The 13,461-nt window shown below is 41.3% G+C and overlaps 1 protein-coding gene across 8 annotated transcripts in view; it reads right to left on the bottom strand.

Moving 5' to 3' along the window:
• Window positions 1-11,864, bottom strand: part of Kansl1l (KAT8 regulatory NSL complex subunit 1 like) — a 100,479-nt gene extending 88,615 nt beyond the window's left edge. For 3 of the 8 annotated variants that reach the window (XM_060368552.1, XM_060368550.1, XM_021655693.2), the window contains exon 1: window positions 11,644-11,864. The gene's annotated coding sequence lies outside the window, so the exon portion shown is untranslated. Of the gene's footprint in view, window positions 1-10,638; window positions 10,990-11,643 lie in introns of those variants that run through there. The other 5 variants (XM_060368548.1, XM_021655692.2, XM_060368549.1 and 2 more) reach the window with 4 other exon arrangements.
• Between the last annotated feature and the right edge of the window lie 1,597 nt (window positions 11,865-13,461).

A 13,461-nucleotide genomic window follows, 5' to 3' on the forward strand; every position in this document is an offset into this window, starting at 1 on the left:
ACCAGCAAAAATCACAAACTCCTATTGTTGATATCAGAACTGACGGTGCAGGAAGAATTCTCCTGCCCTAAAACCGGGAATGAAGCAAAATATTCTCATCATTTATGTTTAGTGTCACACCAGAGAACCCACTAAGTACATTACGGCAAGAAAAGAAAGGCAAACAGATTAGAAAATAAATCCATCATCATATGATATGATATGACCACATCATATGATTTCTACATAGAAAATCCCAAGGAATGTTAAAAAAAAAAAAAGTCCTCCTAGAACACTTATCCATTTATCCTAACAAGCATTTTGTCAGGTTACAGACAGTCAAAATATTAAATCATTTGTATTTTATGATCACAGATGTGGGAAGCTAGACTAGACAGAAAATTTTAAAACAGTTAACTCTGATATTTCCTGTGATGGCTAATCTTGGTTGTCAACTTGACTACACCTCCAGTCAATTAAAACCCAAGTACCTGGGCACACCTGTGAAGGATTTTCTTGATTTGAGTCGGGAAGACCCAGCCTAAATCGGGGCCATGCCTTCTGGCTGTAGCCAATATATAAGGATGGAAGAAGGAAGCTTTTGCTTTTTGCCTGCTTGCCCTTGTTCGGGCTGGAAAGTCTCTTTCCTACTGTTGCTGAGGCATTCCTTTGCTGGTATAAGAACCTACTTCATCCTGATCGCAACACAGAGGGAACACTAGCTGAGACATTCAACCTTACGGATTGAACAACTATTGCATTCTTGGCCTTTTACTGGGAGATAGTTGTTCAAATAGCCAGACCACAGCCTGTACACCACTCTAATAAATTCCGTATTTTTTCAGTCTATTGGTTCTGTTCCTCTAGAGAACTCTGACTAATACACCTCCCCAAAGAACAACTCCAATAATGCCTCCCAAAGTACACAGCAATATTAGCAGAGCTCCATGGTAAAGGATGGTATATACAGGGCCCTGGGTTCCACTTCCAGTAACAACAAAAAAATTTGACAAAATGTCCATGTTCAATACACTGAGAAATATGAAACACAAAGAATATCCAGATGACTTACATAAATGTAGTCTCTTGGGAGAGACTACTCAACACTGGTATGATCTTACTCTCCTCAAAATGACTTATGAGATTAAACATAATTTCAACCAAATTTTGGAAGAATTTCTATTGATGCTGACAAGCTGACTAAAGTGATTTACAGTCAAAAGAACTAAAATAGCCAAAAACAATTCTGAAAAAGAACAAACCTGAAGGACTCACACTGTGCACTGACGTTTGGCTAAGCATAGCGCTGTACTGGCAAGGATAAGCCTACAGAAAAACAGGACTAAAACAGATCAGAAAGATGCTGCCACACACAGGCAGTATGTTGGAAAGAGACCAATTCAGTGTACAAGAAAAGTCAGTCTCAATGATACCTCATACCATGTATGAAAATGGCCAGATTCATCAAAATGAGTCATGGGCCTACATATAAAAGCTAAAACTCCTAAAACATCTAGGAGGGAAAGGAGGAAGAAAACTTTTGAAATATTTTATTACTTGAAGATTTTTTTAAAGATATGACACCAAAATATTCATAATAAAAATTTGAATAATTGAACTTTCCCAAAATTAAGTAATAAATACAAAAACCTTTTGATTTTGTTTTATTTTTATTTTTGTGAGATACAATTTCACTATGTAGTCTTGATTGGCCTGGAACTCTGTCAGTTGACTAAGCTAGCCTCAAATTTACAGATATGTCTTCCTCTGCCTTCTAAGTTCTAGGATTAAACTCGTGTCACCAAACCCAGCCAAAAGAATGAATATTTAAAACAGTAGTCTTAAACCACTGAGTTTTCAGTCATTCATGTTAATTTTGAATGATGTCTCCAATCATTATACAGGTTTTAATTAATTTATTCTTACTTAAATATACTTCATTAACATACAAAATAGATTACTAATGGCAAAACACACAAAAACTTATAATTTTAAAAGCACACAATAGTAAACAATTGCATAAATTTACCTCAAGTTCTTCCTTTAGTTCAATATAATCACAGCTATTTCACAGAACTTAATGTGTATACTGTGCTTTTGAAGACAACTTTAGAAAGCCAGTAAGAAACTCTTTAACTACAAATAAAGCCATGTGTTTTTCATTGAGAATATAACGACCAGCCACACCACACACCTTTTTCACATCGAATGCTTATGAATGATAGCTAGAAAACTATAATTTTTTAAATAATAAAATTAAAATGCACAAGTTTTGGACATAAATCAATTTGTTTTTTTAAAGGCTGAAAACAGTCAAATGAGTAATAAAAATAACTGTTTCCCTTGGATAGAGGTTGAGTCTTCATCTCCACTTAACAGGTATTCAATCTAAAATTCAGCAACTCATTTAAAAACTTCCATAGGTAAACATTTCGATACAATCCTAAATACTAGAAAGATGCAGCGAGTATGACAGGAATTCTACCCTCACAAAGTGCACACTTAGAGGGATACGCTAGAGGGAGAAGAGAGGAAGGAGGGTGGGGGAAGTTATTTTAAAAAGTAAAGAACTTTAAAAAAAACATTCATGTGAAAGGCAGCCATAAAGTAAGGGTGTTGATTTGAACTTATCTAGGTCACCAGTTAGCGGAACTGTTTAGGAAGGATTAGGAGGTGTGGCCTTGTTGGAGGTATGCCACTAGCGACAAGCTTTGAGGTTTCACAGCCCACTGTATCCCCAGTGTCTCTGTCTTGTGCTGTGGTCAGGGATGCAAACTCTCAGCTACTGCTCCACTGTCTGCTGACCATGATCTCGCCATGAAGGTCACAGACTCAAATGCTCTGGAACTGAAGCTTTCTTTATAAGTTGCCTTAGTCGTGGTGTCTTATCACAGCAATATAAAAGTAACTAAGACAATGAGTATATACAATATCAAGTGATTAAAGGTTTTGTAAGTGTTTATGACAGCTAAAGAATAAAGCATGTTTCTATTGGCACCACCAGGGTAAATTGGGATGTGTGGATGAAGGTGGGCCTCAAGGCTTCTCTCTTGATGATATCTGTGCTAAGATCTCAAACAGTAACAAGCCAGTAAGAATCTAGGATGCATGCCTTCCACTCAAGAAAAGATAACATAAAGCTTTAGACAAGAATAAATTTGGTGTTCTTGTAAGAAAAAAACAGCCACTTTGTCTAGAACATAAAGACAAAAGAAAGAATAGAAAATAAGACCAGAGTAGTATATATACCTAAACTGAAGTAGTCATTAGAGCAAGTGAGCAAGCAAACAAGCTTACTCACTCTGGCTGTCCTATAGAAAAACTTAGAATGCAGAGGAACCAAAGAGGCAGTTAGTGAGTCAATGCAAGCCAAAATGGTTGCTTTGGGCTAGTGAGATATTAGTAAGAATGAGGAAAATTCAATTTAAATATGTTTCAAGGTGCAGTCAACAAAACTTTTATAATCAATATTTTGCATTGCTTAAAAGGAAAAACAAAAAGAAAAGAAAACAAAAATGACCCTTGGTCTTCTAGCTTCAGCAAATGCATTGTCAGTGGTAATATTTTTGAAGCAAAACAGACGTGGGAACGAACTCTAATAAAATGTTTACTAAGATGTCAGACATTTAATACAATGATACTGAATAGCCTGGTGGTTAGGTCTGTGTTTTAGTGATTCTGTGCCTTGGGGATTAGAAAGGACGGGAAGAAAGGATTGGTCTTTGGTAGTTTCTTTCTGTATGGTGGAAGGCTAGAGCAGACCGGTGTATGTTAACTACACTTAACCAAAACAAAACTCAGAGACTTTTCAACAGATTTCTTAGAGAGTAATATCCCTCGTGTTTCCTGTTTTCGTTTGACATAATAATATACCCATTTTAAAACTTAGTTGTCTTGACTGTACTCCTAATTTTTGTTGTTTCTTATTGATGATACTTCATTCTCCTTTGAGCCTCTTTCCTCTCTCATAGCTTGCTCCCTTTCACATAACTATTACTAACCTCCCTAGTCTTGGTCCTGGCTCCTTTCCCTTGTTTTTATCCTCTCCCTAGGTAAACTCCTGTTCCTTGGCTTTAAATACTATTTATATGCCATGACTTCTCCAAGTACTGTCTCTAATTATGACCTCTCACTTGAACTCTAGACTTGTTTGGCTGACTCCATTTGAGTTCGTTCTAGACAGTACATCATATCCAACTTTCAGTTTAAAAGCTTATAAGGCACTCTAAGAGGAAAAATAATATAGTTTTAAAAGATGGGACTACCAGATAAGGAATTTAAAACAACCATAATTAATAAACAGTGGACTGCTAATCGGGAGCAGGGTTGGGGGACAACACACGACAGACAGATAAGTAATACAAGTAAATTAATGCAAGTCCCAACAAAGAACCAAAAAGAAACCGTACAAATCAAAAACAGTGTTAGAGCGTAAGAGGTAGCTCAGCAGGGAAAGGTGCTTGCTGCAAAGCCTGAAGGCCTGCGTTCAATACCCCAGGACCCCCTGGTGAAATGAGAGCACTAACTCCTGCAAACTGTCCTCTTGCCTCCACCTGCTTCTCAGAGCTCGCATGCCAGTGAATGCTGCACACAAGCACCCACAACACACAAGTACGTAAATAAAACAAAGCTGCCTTCAATGGACTAATTAGTACCTGTGACGTGGCTGAACAAAGCTCTGAATATAAAAAACATGTCAAGAGAAAGTTCCAACTTGAAAAAGCAGACTGAAGAAAAAAATTAAAAAGCAAAGAAACCAGCAGAACAAAAATCCCATTGTGTAACACTGTGGGAAAAGACAAAATAGCTACAGAAAGACAAAATATATACAGTGGGAATAATAAGAGAAAAGAAACTAAGAATAAATCTAATAATTTCCACAATTTATATCAGACACCAAACCACACATTCAGGAATCCCAGGGAAAGCCAAACAGAACAAACGTCAAATCAATTCATATAATTTATGTCCCTTAATAAATTAAACACTATGTGCAAGTATTATATGAAATTGTTATTTACTGCATAATAGAATGTTCACAACAAATAATGTATTTCAAACATGTACTAAAATTTCTTATCACACTTGCATGTAATTGTGGTACAGGCTATAAACTCGGTCTCACTTGTACTAGGAAAGTTCTCCACAACTTAGCTATCCCACCAGCCCTTGATTTTTGAGACCGGTTCTTGCAGGAAGCACCGAATGGACTCAAATTTGTAGTCCTCCTGTATCAACCTGCTTCCCCTCACCCTGCGCCAATTTTTTTAAGACAGGGTTTCTCTGTGTAGCCCTGGCTGTCCTGAAAGTCGGTCCATAGACCAGGCTGACCTGGAACTCACAGTGATCTTTCCTGCCTTTGCCTCCTGAGTGCTGGGATTAAGGGTGTGAACCACTACTACCCAATTTTTTTATTTAATAAAAATTTATTAACAAGATTGGTTATATATAACCTGTGTAGCAAAAGTTCAAAACTTCAGAGTTTCTTCAGAGTTACAGTCTTAATGTAACAAGAGCCTCAAATGCTCAAGCCTGTGTGGCAAAGGATTACCGTACTAACTAGTGCAACATATGACATTATTCATTAAATACCAGGAATCAACCATTCACTACAAAATTTTGATCCACAAATTTATCTTAACCAAATATATGTATATTTTGGGGCGCTAAAGTAATCCAGGCAATTCCAACAATTTTCTAAAGAAGACAAATTCCAACAATTTTCTAAAAAGCATGCTGATCAGTCTGTAACTACACACATAACAGGGCTTGAAGACTTAGTCCTAGGTAAATCTAAAACTGTCTTTCTAACTACAAAAACATGGTGTTCTATGATTCCAGACGCCACCACCACTGGTAAGGGTTATTTATTTTGAGTACACCCTAGATATTCAAGAATAATGCAGCACTTTCTTAAAAAGTTTAGTGTAAAGACATCAAAGGGGAAAAATTGTTTTGGAAAAATAAATTTTTTTCTTGTCAAAGACACACAGCAAAATATCAAGCTAATAGGATTTTTTAGTGAATACTACGAGCTTAAAAACTGTAGTCTTCAAAAGAGCGCAGTTACATGGCCCTGGTTCTCTGTAGGGCAAGAGTTCTTGATAAACCAAAAAAAACAATTATATTTCATTTTCATGACGAATCTTTCAGTTTACACTTTGGCTTACACTTATAAAATTCATTAGTATCTTGGCAGACAGAAATTTTATGGTTTTATGAGTAGCATTAAGAAAGTTTATCAGAAAACCATTATAAACAATCTGTCAAGTAAATAACCTTTCAACAAACAACCCAGATCCAAACATATACTATTCTTACAAGACATAGAAAGTCGCAAGAGACTTTCTATAGGATGAGAAAAACTTAACATAGTCACTTTTTTCCTTCTTTTAGTGCATTCTAATTTCATTATTATAAAACCAAATTAATCCATCAAGAACAACAAACTGTATTATACTGTTAAATCTATATCACGAATTCTAAAATTTTAGTCTAAAATTTAATCCAAAGGGCATTCACTAAGAATTAAGAGTTCACTTATTCTGAAATTGTACCATTACAAATGGAAGGTTTTGCCTTGTCCCCAGGATGTTTTTATTAGCTGTTTAAATTGTACTTTTAAGATCCATAGCACATTCATTCATATTTATGAATCTAGCATTAACTAAATGTAATCTATTCCTCTAGAGATCATGAAACACAGCAAAAGCAGTTACCTTTCAAAACCTGCATTTACATAGTGGGATAACTGCCAAGACCATTACTATTCAGTTGGTTTAGATACTTAGTAATCAGATCTTTACAAGTTGATAAATAACTTACATATTTCAAATGATTTTTGACATTCCTGAAGAAAATTAATAAATATGATCTAGTCTTGCTACCTTCACACTTGAATTTGATAATTTAGATAATCAGTGTTCCTCCTGAAAAATGAATTTTAAAATCTGATTTCCTACTCCTCATATTACTACAGTTTTTTGTTATGTTCAATATTCTAGAATGCAGACAAACATTCCATATTATATTTGAAAAATGGTCTCTCCAGTTTTACTCCTGAACACTAAGCTTACTTTTAATTGTAATTTTGATAAACCCCATTTTCTTAAGCACATCGTAAAGGACACACATTCACCTATAAAAATAAAAAACTACCAATAGCATTTGAAAGGGGAAGAGTCCAGAAACAAGAACAAGTCTTATTTTCACATACATGACAATATTTTATGAAGCGAGGCCATATGATGCTAATACGGAAAAGTAGGTGACGAAATGTGGGATACTCTCTTTTTGTCTTTACATCTGTTTAGTTGGGGGCAGGGAGTTGCTAGGGTGGAGGTCAGAGGACAATTAGTAGAAATGGGTGGTTTTTTCCTTCCACTATGTGGGTTTCAGGGATCCAGCTCAGATCACCAGTGGCAAACACCTGTACCACATGAGCCCTCTCACTGGCCCAAGTTGGGCTTTGAAACATTACTAAAAATATAAGAAAATTCAAAATTTTTAATTTGTTCTTATAAAGGCAAAATACAATAAAAAAATATAAAACACTAAAGAGAATGAGCTCATATTGGTTGAATCTGTATCCCACAGAAGTAGGAACTAGATGCTGGAGAGATGGCTCAGGAGTAAGAGCACACACTGCTCTTGCAGAGGACCTGAATTCAACCCAAGGCCACCTGTAGATCCATGTCCAAGAGACCCACCGCCCTCTTCTGGCCTCCCCAGGCACTGCACTCACATACACAAACCCAAACCCACACCGGCAATCAGACATACACATCAGTTTTTTAAATATTTTAACGTATCCAAAAAAAAAAAAAAAACAAACAGAAATTAATATAGCCTATTTCCAGATTTCTTTATGCATTCTTTTAGGCCTCAGTTCGTACAGAAACGCTGCAGTAATTGCCATGATTTGAATATGGCTAGCTCAGCAACTTTGTAGTCTGTGTTTATAAGCAAGAGCTTCTTCCACTTTGAAAACTATGCCTAAAAAGGAATTCTCTTTGAAGACTAAAGGAATTTAATTAGAGATAAAGCCACTTGGGTGGCCACATAACAGATCAAACAGCTCATACTTGGAGAATTGTTACTGTTCCACTGTAAGTGCATGACTCATAAGAATACAAATGAAGTTTTTCCTGTGTATATAACTCTGGATGCAGAAATTTACACTTCAAAGTGCATTCCCACACGTTTTCCAAGTCTAGTCATTTTGGCAATTTAATGCCACCCAGCTCAACACTGATTAATGACTTACTACCATGACAATTTTGGATTGTGTGGGTTTTTGTTTTGTTCTGTTTTTTAAACTACTAAAAACATACTTAACAATTATGGGTATTATACAGCTGAAAAATAACCTGAAACATTCGAAAGTTCATGAACGATTTAAAAATTTAACAACTTTTCAATGTTATAAATAGCTGAATTTTTGCATCAATATAGAAATAAGTGTTTTTTTTTTAAATACATAACTAACATTTAGTATTAAAAGTTTCCATTGTGGCTAAGTAACATGAAAATCCCAACATGAAAGAGAAAAAAAAAAGCTAACTACAGTGTGACTTCCAGGCTGACTCAGGTTTCATAGTGACAGCTTGTCTTTAAAAGAAAAGAAAATTTCCACTTTAACCTTCAATTTTCATTACACACTATCAACTGGCAAATATAATATCATTTTTACTAGCATATTTTTGTTTTTATCTTTGACTACAAAAGAAACAAAATTCTGTGAAATATCCATTTAGTACATTTAAGAGAAAGCGGGGGGGGGAGGGTTAGAAAATTATGTAACTTCTTTCTCTAAATATAACATACTGAACAAAAATATGAAAGATGAGTTATTTTGTATAATTTTTCTATTACAGTACTCTAATGAAGTAAAGACTTTAAGAACAGATGAAAGACATAACACACATCAGTCATAAACTGGTTGCTAATTTCCCAGTCATTTGCACAAAGTAGCCTCATTTTTTGCTGTAACAATCTGATAAACTCCAACCTTAAATACAATTCTAAACCTAAAGGAAGCAGCTTTCCTCTCCTTCAACTGACACCTAATAAAATAACAACAGACTTAAAGGGAAATGAACAAGAAATATCCAAAACCATTAAAGACATCATGAAAACTGTAAGAATGGCTTACGGTTCATAAGGTTTACATGATAGTCTAAAGGGTGGTAAAAGGTGCCATAGGCAGTAACAAGGGGGCTGCCAACAACAATTGGAAATAAAGCAAAGAACATTAGACACTATCCATCTTATTTCTCTAACACAGAGCCTGTGAGAGAAATTGGAATGATCAGAATGAAAACTTCACATTAGCTCCTTGGAAAAGTAAACTGTGAAACTGTGTAAGCAATGATATAAGCAGAAAAAGAAGAGAGATGATTTTGGCCACTCTATGCTTAAGACAATAGGGAGTTACCAGGACATTTAATAGAAAACTAATAAGCTCAGTGAGGCCTAGCCCTGAGGAATAGGTACTCAGTCAGTTACTGTATTATCAACTATGTATTCTTAAGACAAAAAAGGGAAAGACAATTTCTTGACCTCACAGGTTTAAAAAAAACATTAGCAGCCAACTGGCTAGTCTTCATTGTGCATTCACTATTTGATATACTGCATGTAAACATGAAACAGCTTTCTCTCCAGGCCCTAACAATAAGTTAAGAAACCCAATAGATGCCACATACTTGTCTGTGGAAGGTGGGGGAATGGGAACAGAACACTGAGTGATGAACAAAGGTATGATGAGACAGTCATACCTCTATGTGAGTAAATTAATACCACACTCTCAAAGTTGGGAAGGTCATAAAAGGGTATATATATATATATATATATATATGTACACACACACATATTATATATAAAACACAACTAGGACCCAGTAACTCCTCTCCTACATATCTAAAGGGGAAGGAGGATTATATTATTTTAAAGACTTGTGTAATAAAACTTACACAAAACATTAGAAAAACCCCAAACATCTGCCAATAGAAAAAACTTAAAATATATATATGAAATGTTAAACAGCTATTAAAATTATTTTTCAAGGTATATTGTTGTTTAGTAATATTTGCTAAATAAATTTCTGCTTTAAAATTAACTGAAAATGTATGATCCTTAGTTTAAGGAAAATGACACATAGCTGATAGAAAAAAAAAAAAAAAAAGAAAGTTTCCCAGGCAATTTTATAATTTGTGAAAAAACTTAGCAGCTGTTATTTGAAAAGACACCTATTACCCAGATCTTGTCTGTGACAGTACTGGCCAAGATTAAGAGTTTCATGTTTAAGAAAATTATTCTATAAAGGCTGCAAAAGGGAAATACTAATCCTCTCTGCGGATCAATACTCTTGAAGCAGCGAGAGCCGACCTTGACATTAATCTTCCAAACGGTGAAAAGTTACAGCAAAAGTTCGGAGGTGGCACACGCTCCTCAAGTCAGCTCTACAGGGACCTGGACTACACAGCGAGTTCCGAAGCCAGCTGGCTTCCATGCCCAGAGACAAAAAAAGTGCAACAGGGCTGGCGAAAACCAAATGTTATTTCACGGCCTCAAGTGAGCTGGCTCTGTTTTTAGGGGAAGAAGAAGAAAAACAAAAAGGCCTGACGTTCTGTCACAGCACCGCATTACGTGGAGACTTACGGTGGCTAACTCGGGGCACGTGATCCTCGCTACACGCTTTTAGGGCAGGGACCACGTTAGGAAAACAGCTTTACTGGAGGAAACAGATGTGTCAGCGGGGCTGCGGCTGGCCGAGGAGAGAGATCGCGGAAATCAACCACCGGCGCCCAGCCTCTGAGGCAGCCCGCGCCCCGCACCTGCGCGCTCTCCCCCTCCGCGGCCGCATTATTTTTAGAGCGGCTTTTCCCGCCCCCCAAACCCTGCCTGCTCGGCTGGCCGCGCTCGGGCGCACAGTTAACGCGGCCGACGAGCCCGTCCCGTCGAGTCGGGGCCCAAGGACCTCCCTGGGGACCCGAAGGTAAACCGGTTAGAGCCGGGGGGGGGGGGTGGCTCGGGGCCTGGAGGTGGCCCCCACGCCGCGCCCCCAACAGCTCCCGCCCGCGGTTCGAGGCCACCCTTCGACAAACCACTATAACCCCCTCCACCCCGAACGAGTCTGAGGGCCAGACCCTTAACGGCCCCCCCAGTGGGCAACACGACAACGTCGCCGCCGTCGCCGACGGCTCGGCTCCGCGCCGCACCGACTCCCCGAAAACCCCCGCCGCAAACGCGCGGCGGCTCCCCGACCCGAGGGGGAGGAAGACGCGTTCTGCCTTCTGCGCACGCGCCGGCCAAAACAAAAGGGAGGCCTGCCAGGCCCCGCCCCGCCGTCACGTGACCGGCGCCCGGGCCCGCCCCCGGCCCCGCCCTCCCCTCCCCGCCGCGTCCGCCAAGGCTGTTAGGTTTAGCCGTTTAAATTTGGCTGCGGTCCGACCCCTGCCCCGAAGCACGGTCCTGCGCCGGGGGCCCGGAGTCCAACGGCCAGGAGGAGCCGGGGTGCAAGGCGGCCGCCCGGCGGACGCAGAGCCCGCGAGTCCACCCGGCGGTCTCCGCCGCTCTTCCCGCCCCGCGCCGCCGCCGCCGCCGCCGTCCCCCGCCGAGGAGACCCACCCCCCTCTGCCCGCCGCTGCGACGCCGGCCACTCGCCTGCTGGGGCGCCCTGGCTGCCCTCCGCCGCCGCACCTTCGGTCCGGCCGTGGTGGGGGCCGCCGTAGGCGATCTCTAGCTGTCCGCCCGCCTCCCCCCGCCCGGGGCGCCGCCGCCTCGTCTCCAGAGCGCGCCCCGCTCCCGCCCCGGCTGACGCCGCCGCCGCGGTTTAACAGTCCGCCGGCTGCCCGCAGCTCCGGGCGCTCGGGGGACGGAACCCTGGCCGCGGAGGGGGGCGGAGCGGGCGAGGGCGGGGCCCGGCGCTGGCCAATGGCAGCGGGGGAGGGTCGCGCCATGCAAATGAGACGGGCGGCGGGGAAACCCCGGCGGGGGCGGGGCCTGCGGAAGCCGCTGGGAGCGTTCTGAGAGCGGCCCGAGCACGGCGGCCGAACCCCGCCGGCCCCGGGTGCGTTCCGCCCCGTTTGCCGCTCCGCGCTCCCTCCACCCCGGCGCCAGCCGCCCTGCCGGGCTTCCTCCCGCCTCCGCGCCGCGGTGGCTCGAGGTCTGCGACCGGAAGATACCTCGCGGCTGTGCGTCCCTCGCCGCTCCCCGGCGCGCCTTGGCGTCGGGACCGTCCCGCTGCTGCCGAGGCACCGGGACCCTCGGAGCGTTGGCTGGTGTCGGTCCCGGCGGCTCGGATCCCAGGCTGACGGACCTCGGAAAGGGTGCCAGCCCCGCCTCGCGTGCCTTTGAGCGGGTTTGCGATTGAGGAGCGCTGCAGCCAACTCTGCCGGAGCGCAGACCGGCGGGATTTTATACGGAAACAGTTGACTAGAGACGGCAAACAGCCTGCACCTGGCCCAGCTCGCAGCCTCACCGCCTTTAACCGCACCCGGGCATCTCTCCAGGCTTGAACTTGATGCTTAAGGGGGAAAAAAAAAACGATAACCTAAATATAGCCCCTTAGATAATAGATTAGACGCTTTGCTAAGCAGATCTTCACCGGAATGCTTCAGGGAGTGGAAGGCGCTAGAATTTTACATTATCATTTCTACCTTATTCATTTGGAAGGGATTACACGGTCGGGCCTTGGCAGAAGTGTGAAGAATTGAAGTCATAAGGAAGCAATACTTACACATTACCGGAATCGGAAAACCAACTGCTCTTTGTCTTTCTAGTACATCAGTACATAGCTGAAATATTTTTTTATGATAAACTGCCTTCAGTGGGGAGAATAGTTATAAAAATTACTCAGAACAATAATTGCTCGACATGGGTCAAGGGTGGCATTTCAGAAAACAGATTTGCCTCCATTGGATTAAAAATCATGAGCTAACGGTGTGTTGTAGGAGAAATTAATTCGCTGCTGGGTGTTTGTCATATGTAAAGGGCTGTCATAGCTCCTGAGTACAGAAACAGAATGAGTAAAATACTTAAATGAAAAATGTGGTAGGGTCTGGATTGATGGCTCACGCCTTTAATCCCAGCCTGGCCTACGTGGTGAGTTCCAGGACAGCCATAGCTACCTACTGAGAGCCTGTTTAAAAACAAAAACTAAATCGCTTGGTGGAAGTAGGAGCAGTTTGAGCAGCCAGAGGTGTTAGAGCTGTTGTAAGAGCCCAGATTCTAGTGGGCATTCTTTTAAAGGCTGCATGCAGGAGAGGAAGGCATCAGTAACTCAGGAAATAGTATGCTGAAGTGGAGATCATATGCATCAGACTATTGGAGTAGAAAACAACACCCTCAACTACATTGTTCAATCATGAATGACAAGAAAGAGCACTTGCCCAGCATGGGGGAGGGAGGCCCTGGGTTCAGTCCCAAATACTAATGAGTGACAAGGAATGCAAATCTAAAGCTGAGGTAATGGCAGAGCCA

This window comes from Meriones unguiculatus, chromosome 15, assembly GCF_030254825.1.
Source record: "Meriones unguiculatus strain TT.TT164.6M chromosome 15, Bangor_MerUng_6.1, whole genome shotgun sequence".
NCBI classification, from domain to species: Eukaryota; Metazoa; Chordata; class Mammalia; order Rodentia; family Muridae; genus Meriones; species Meriones unguiculatus.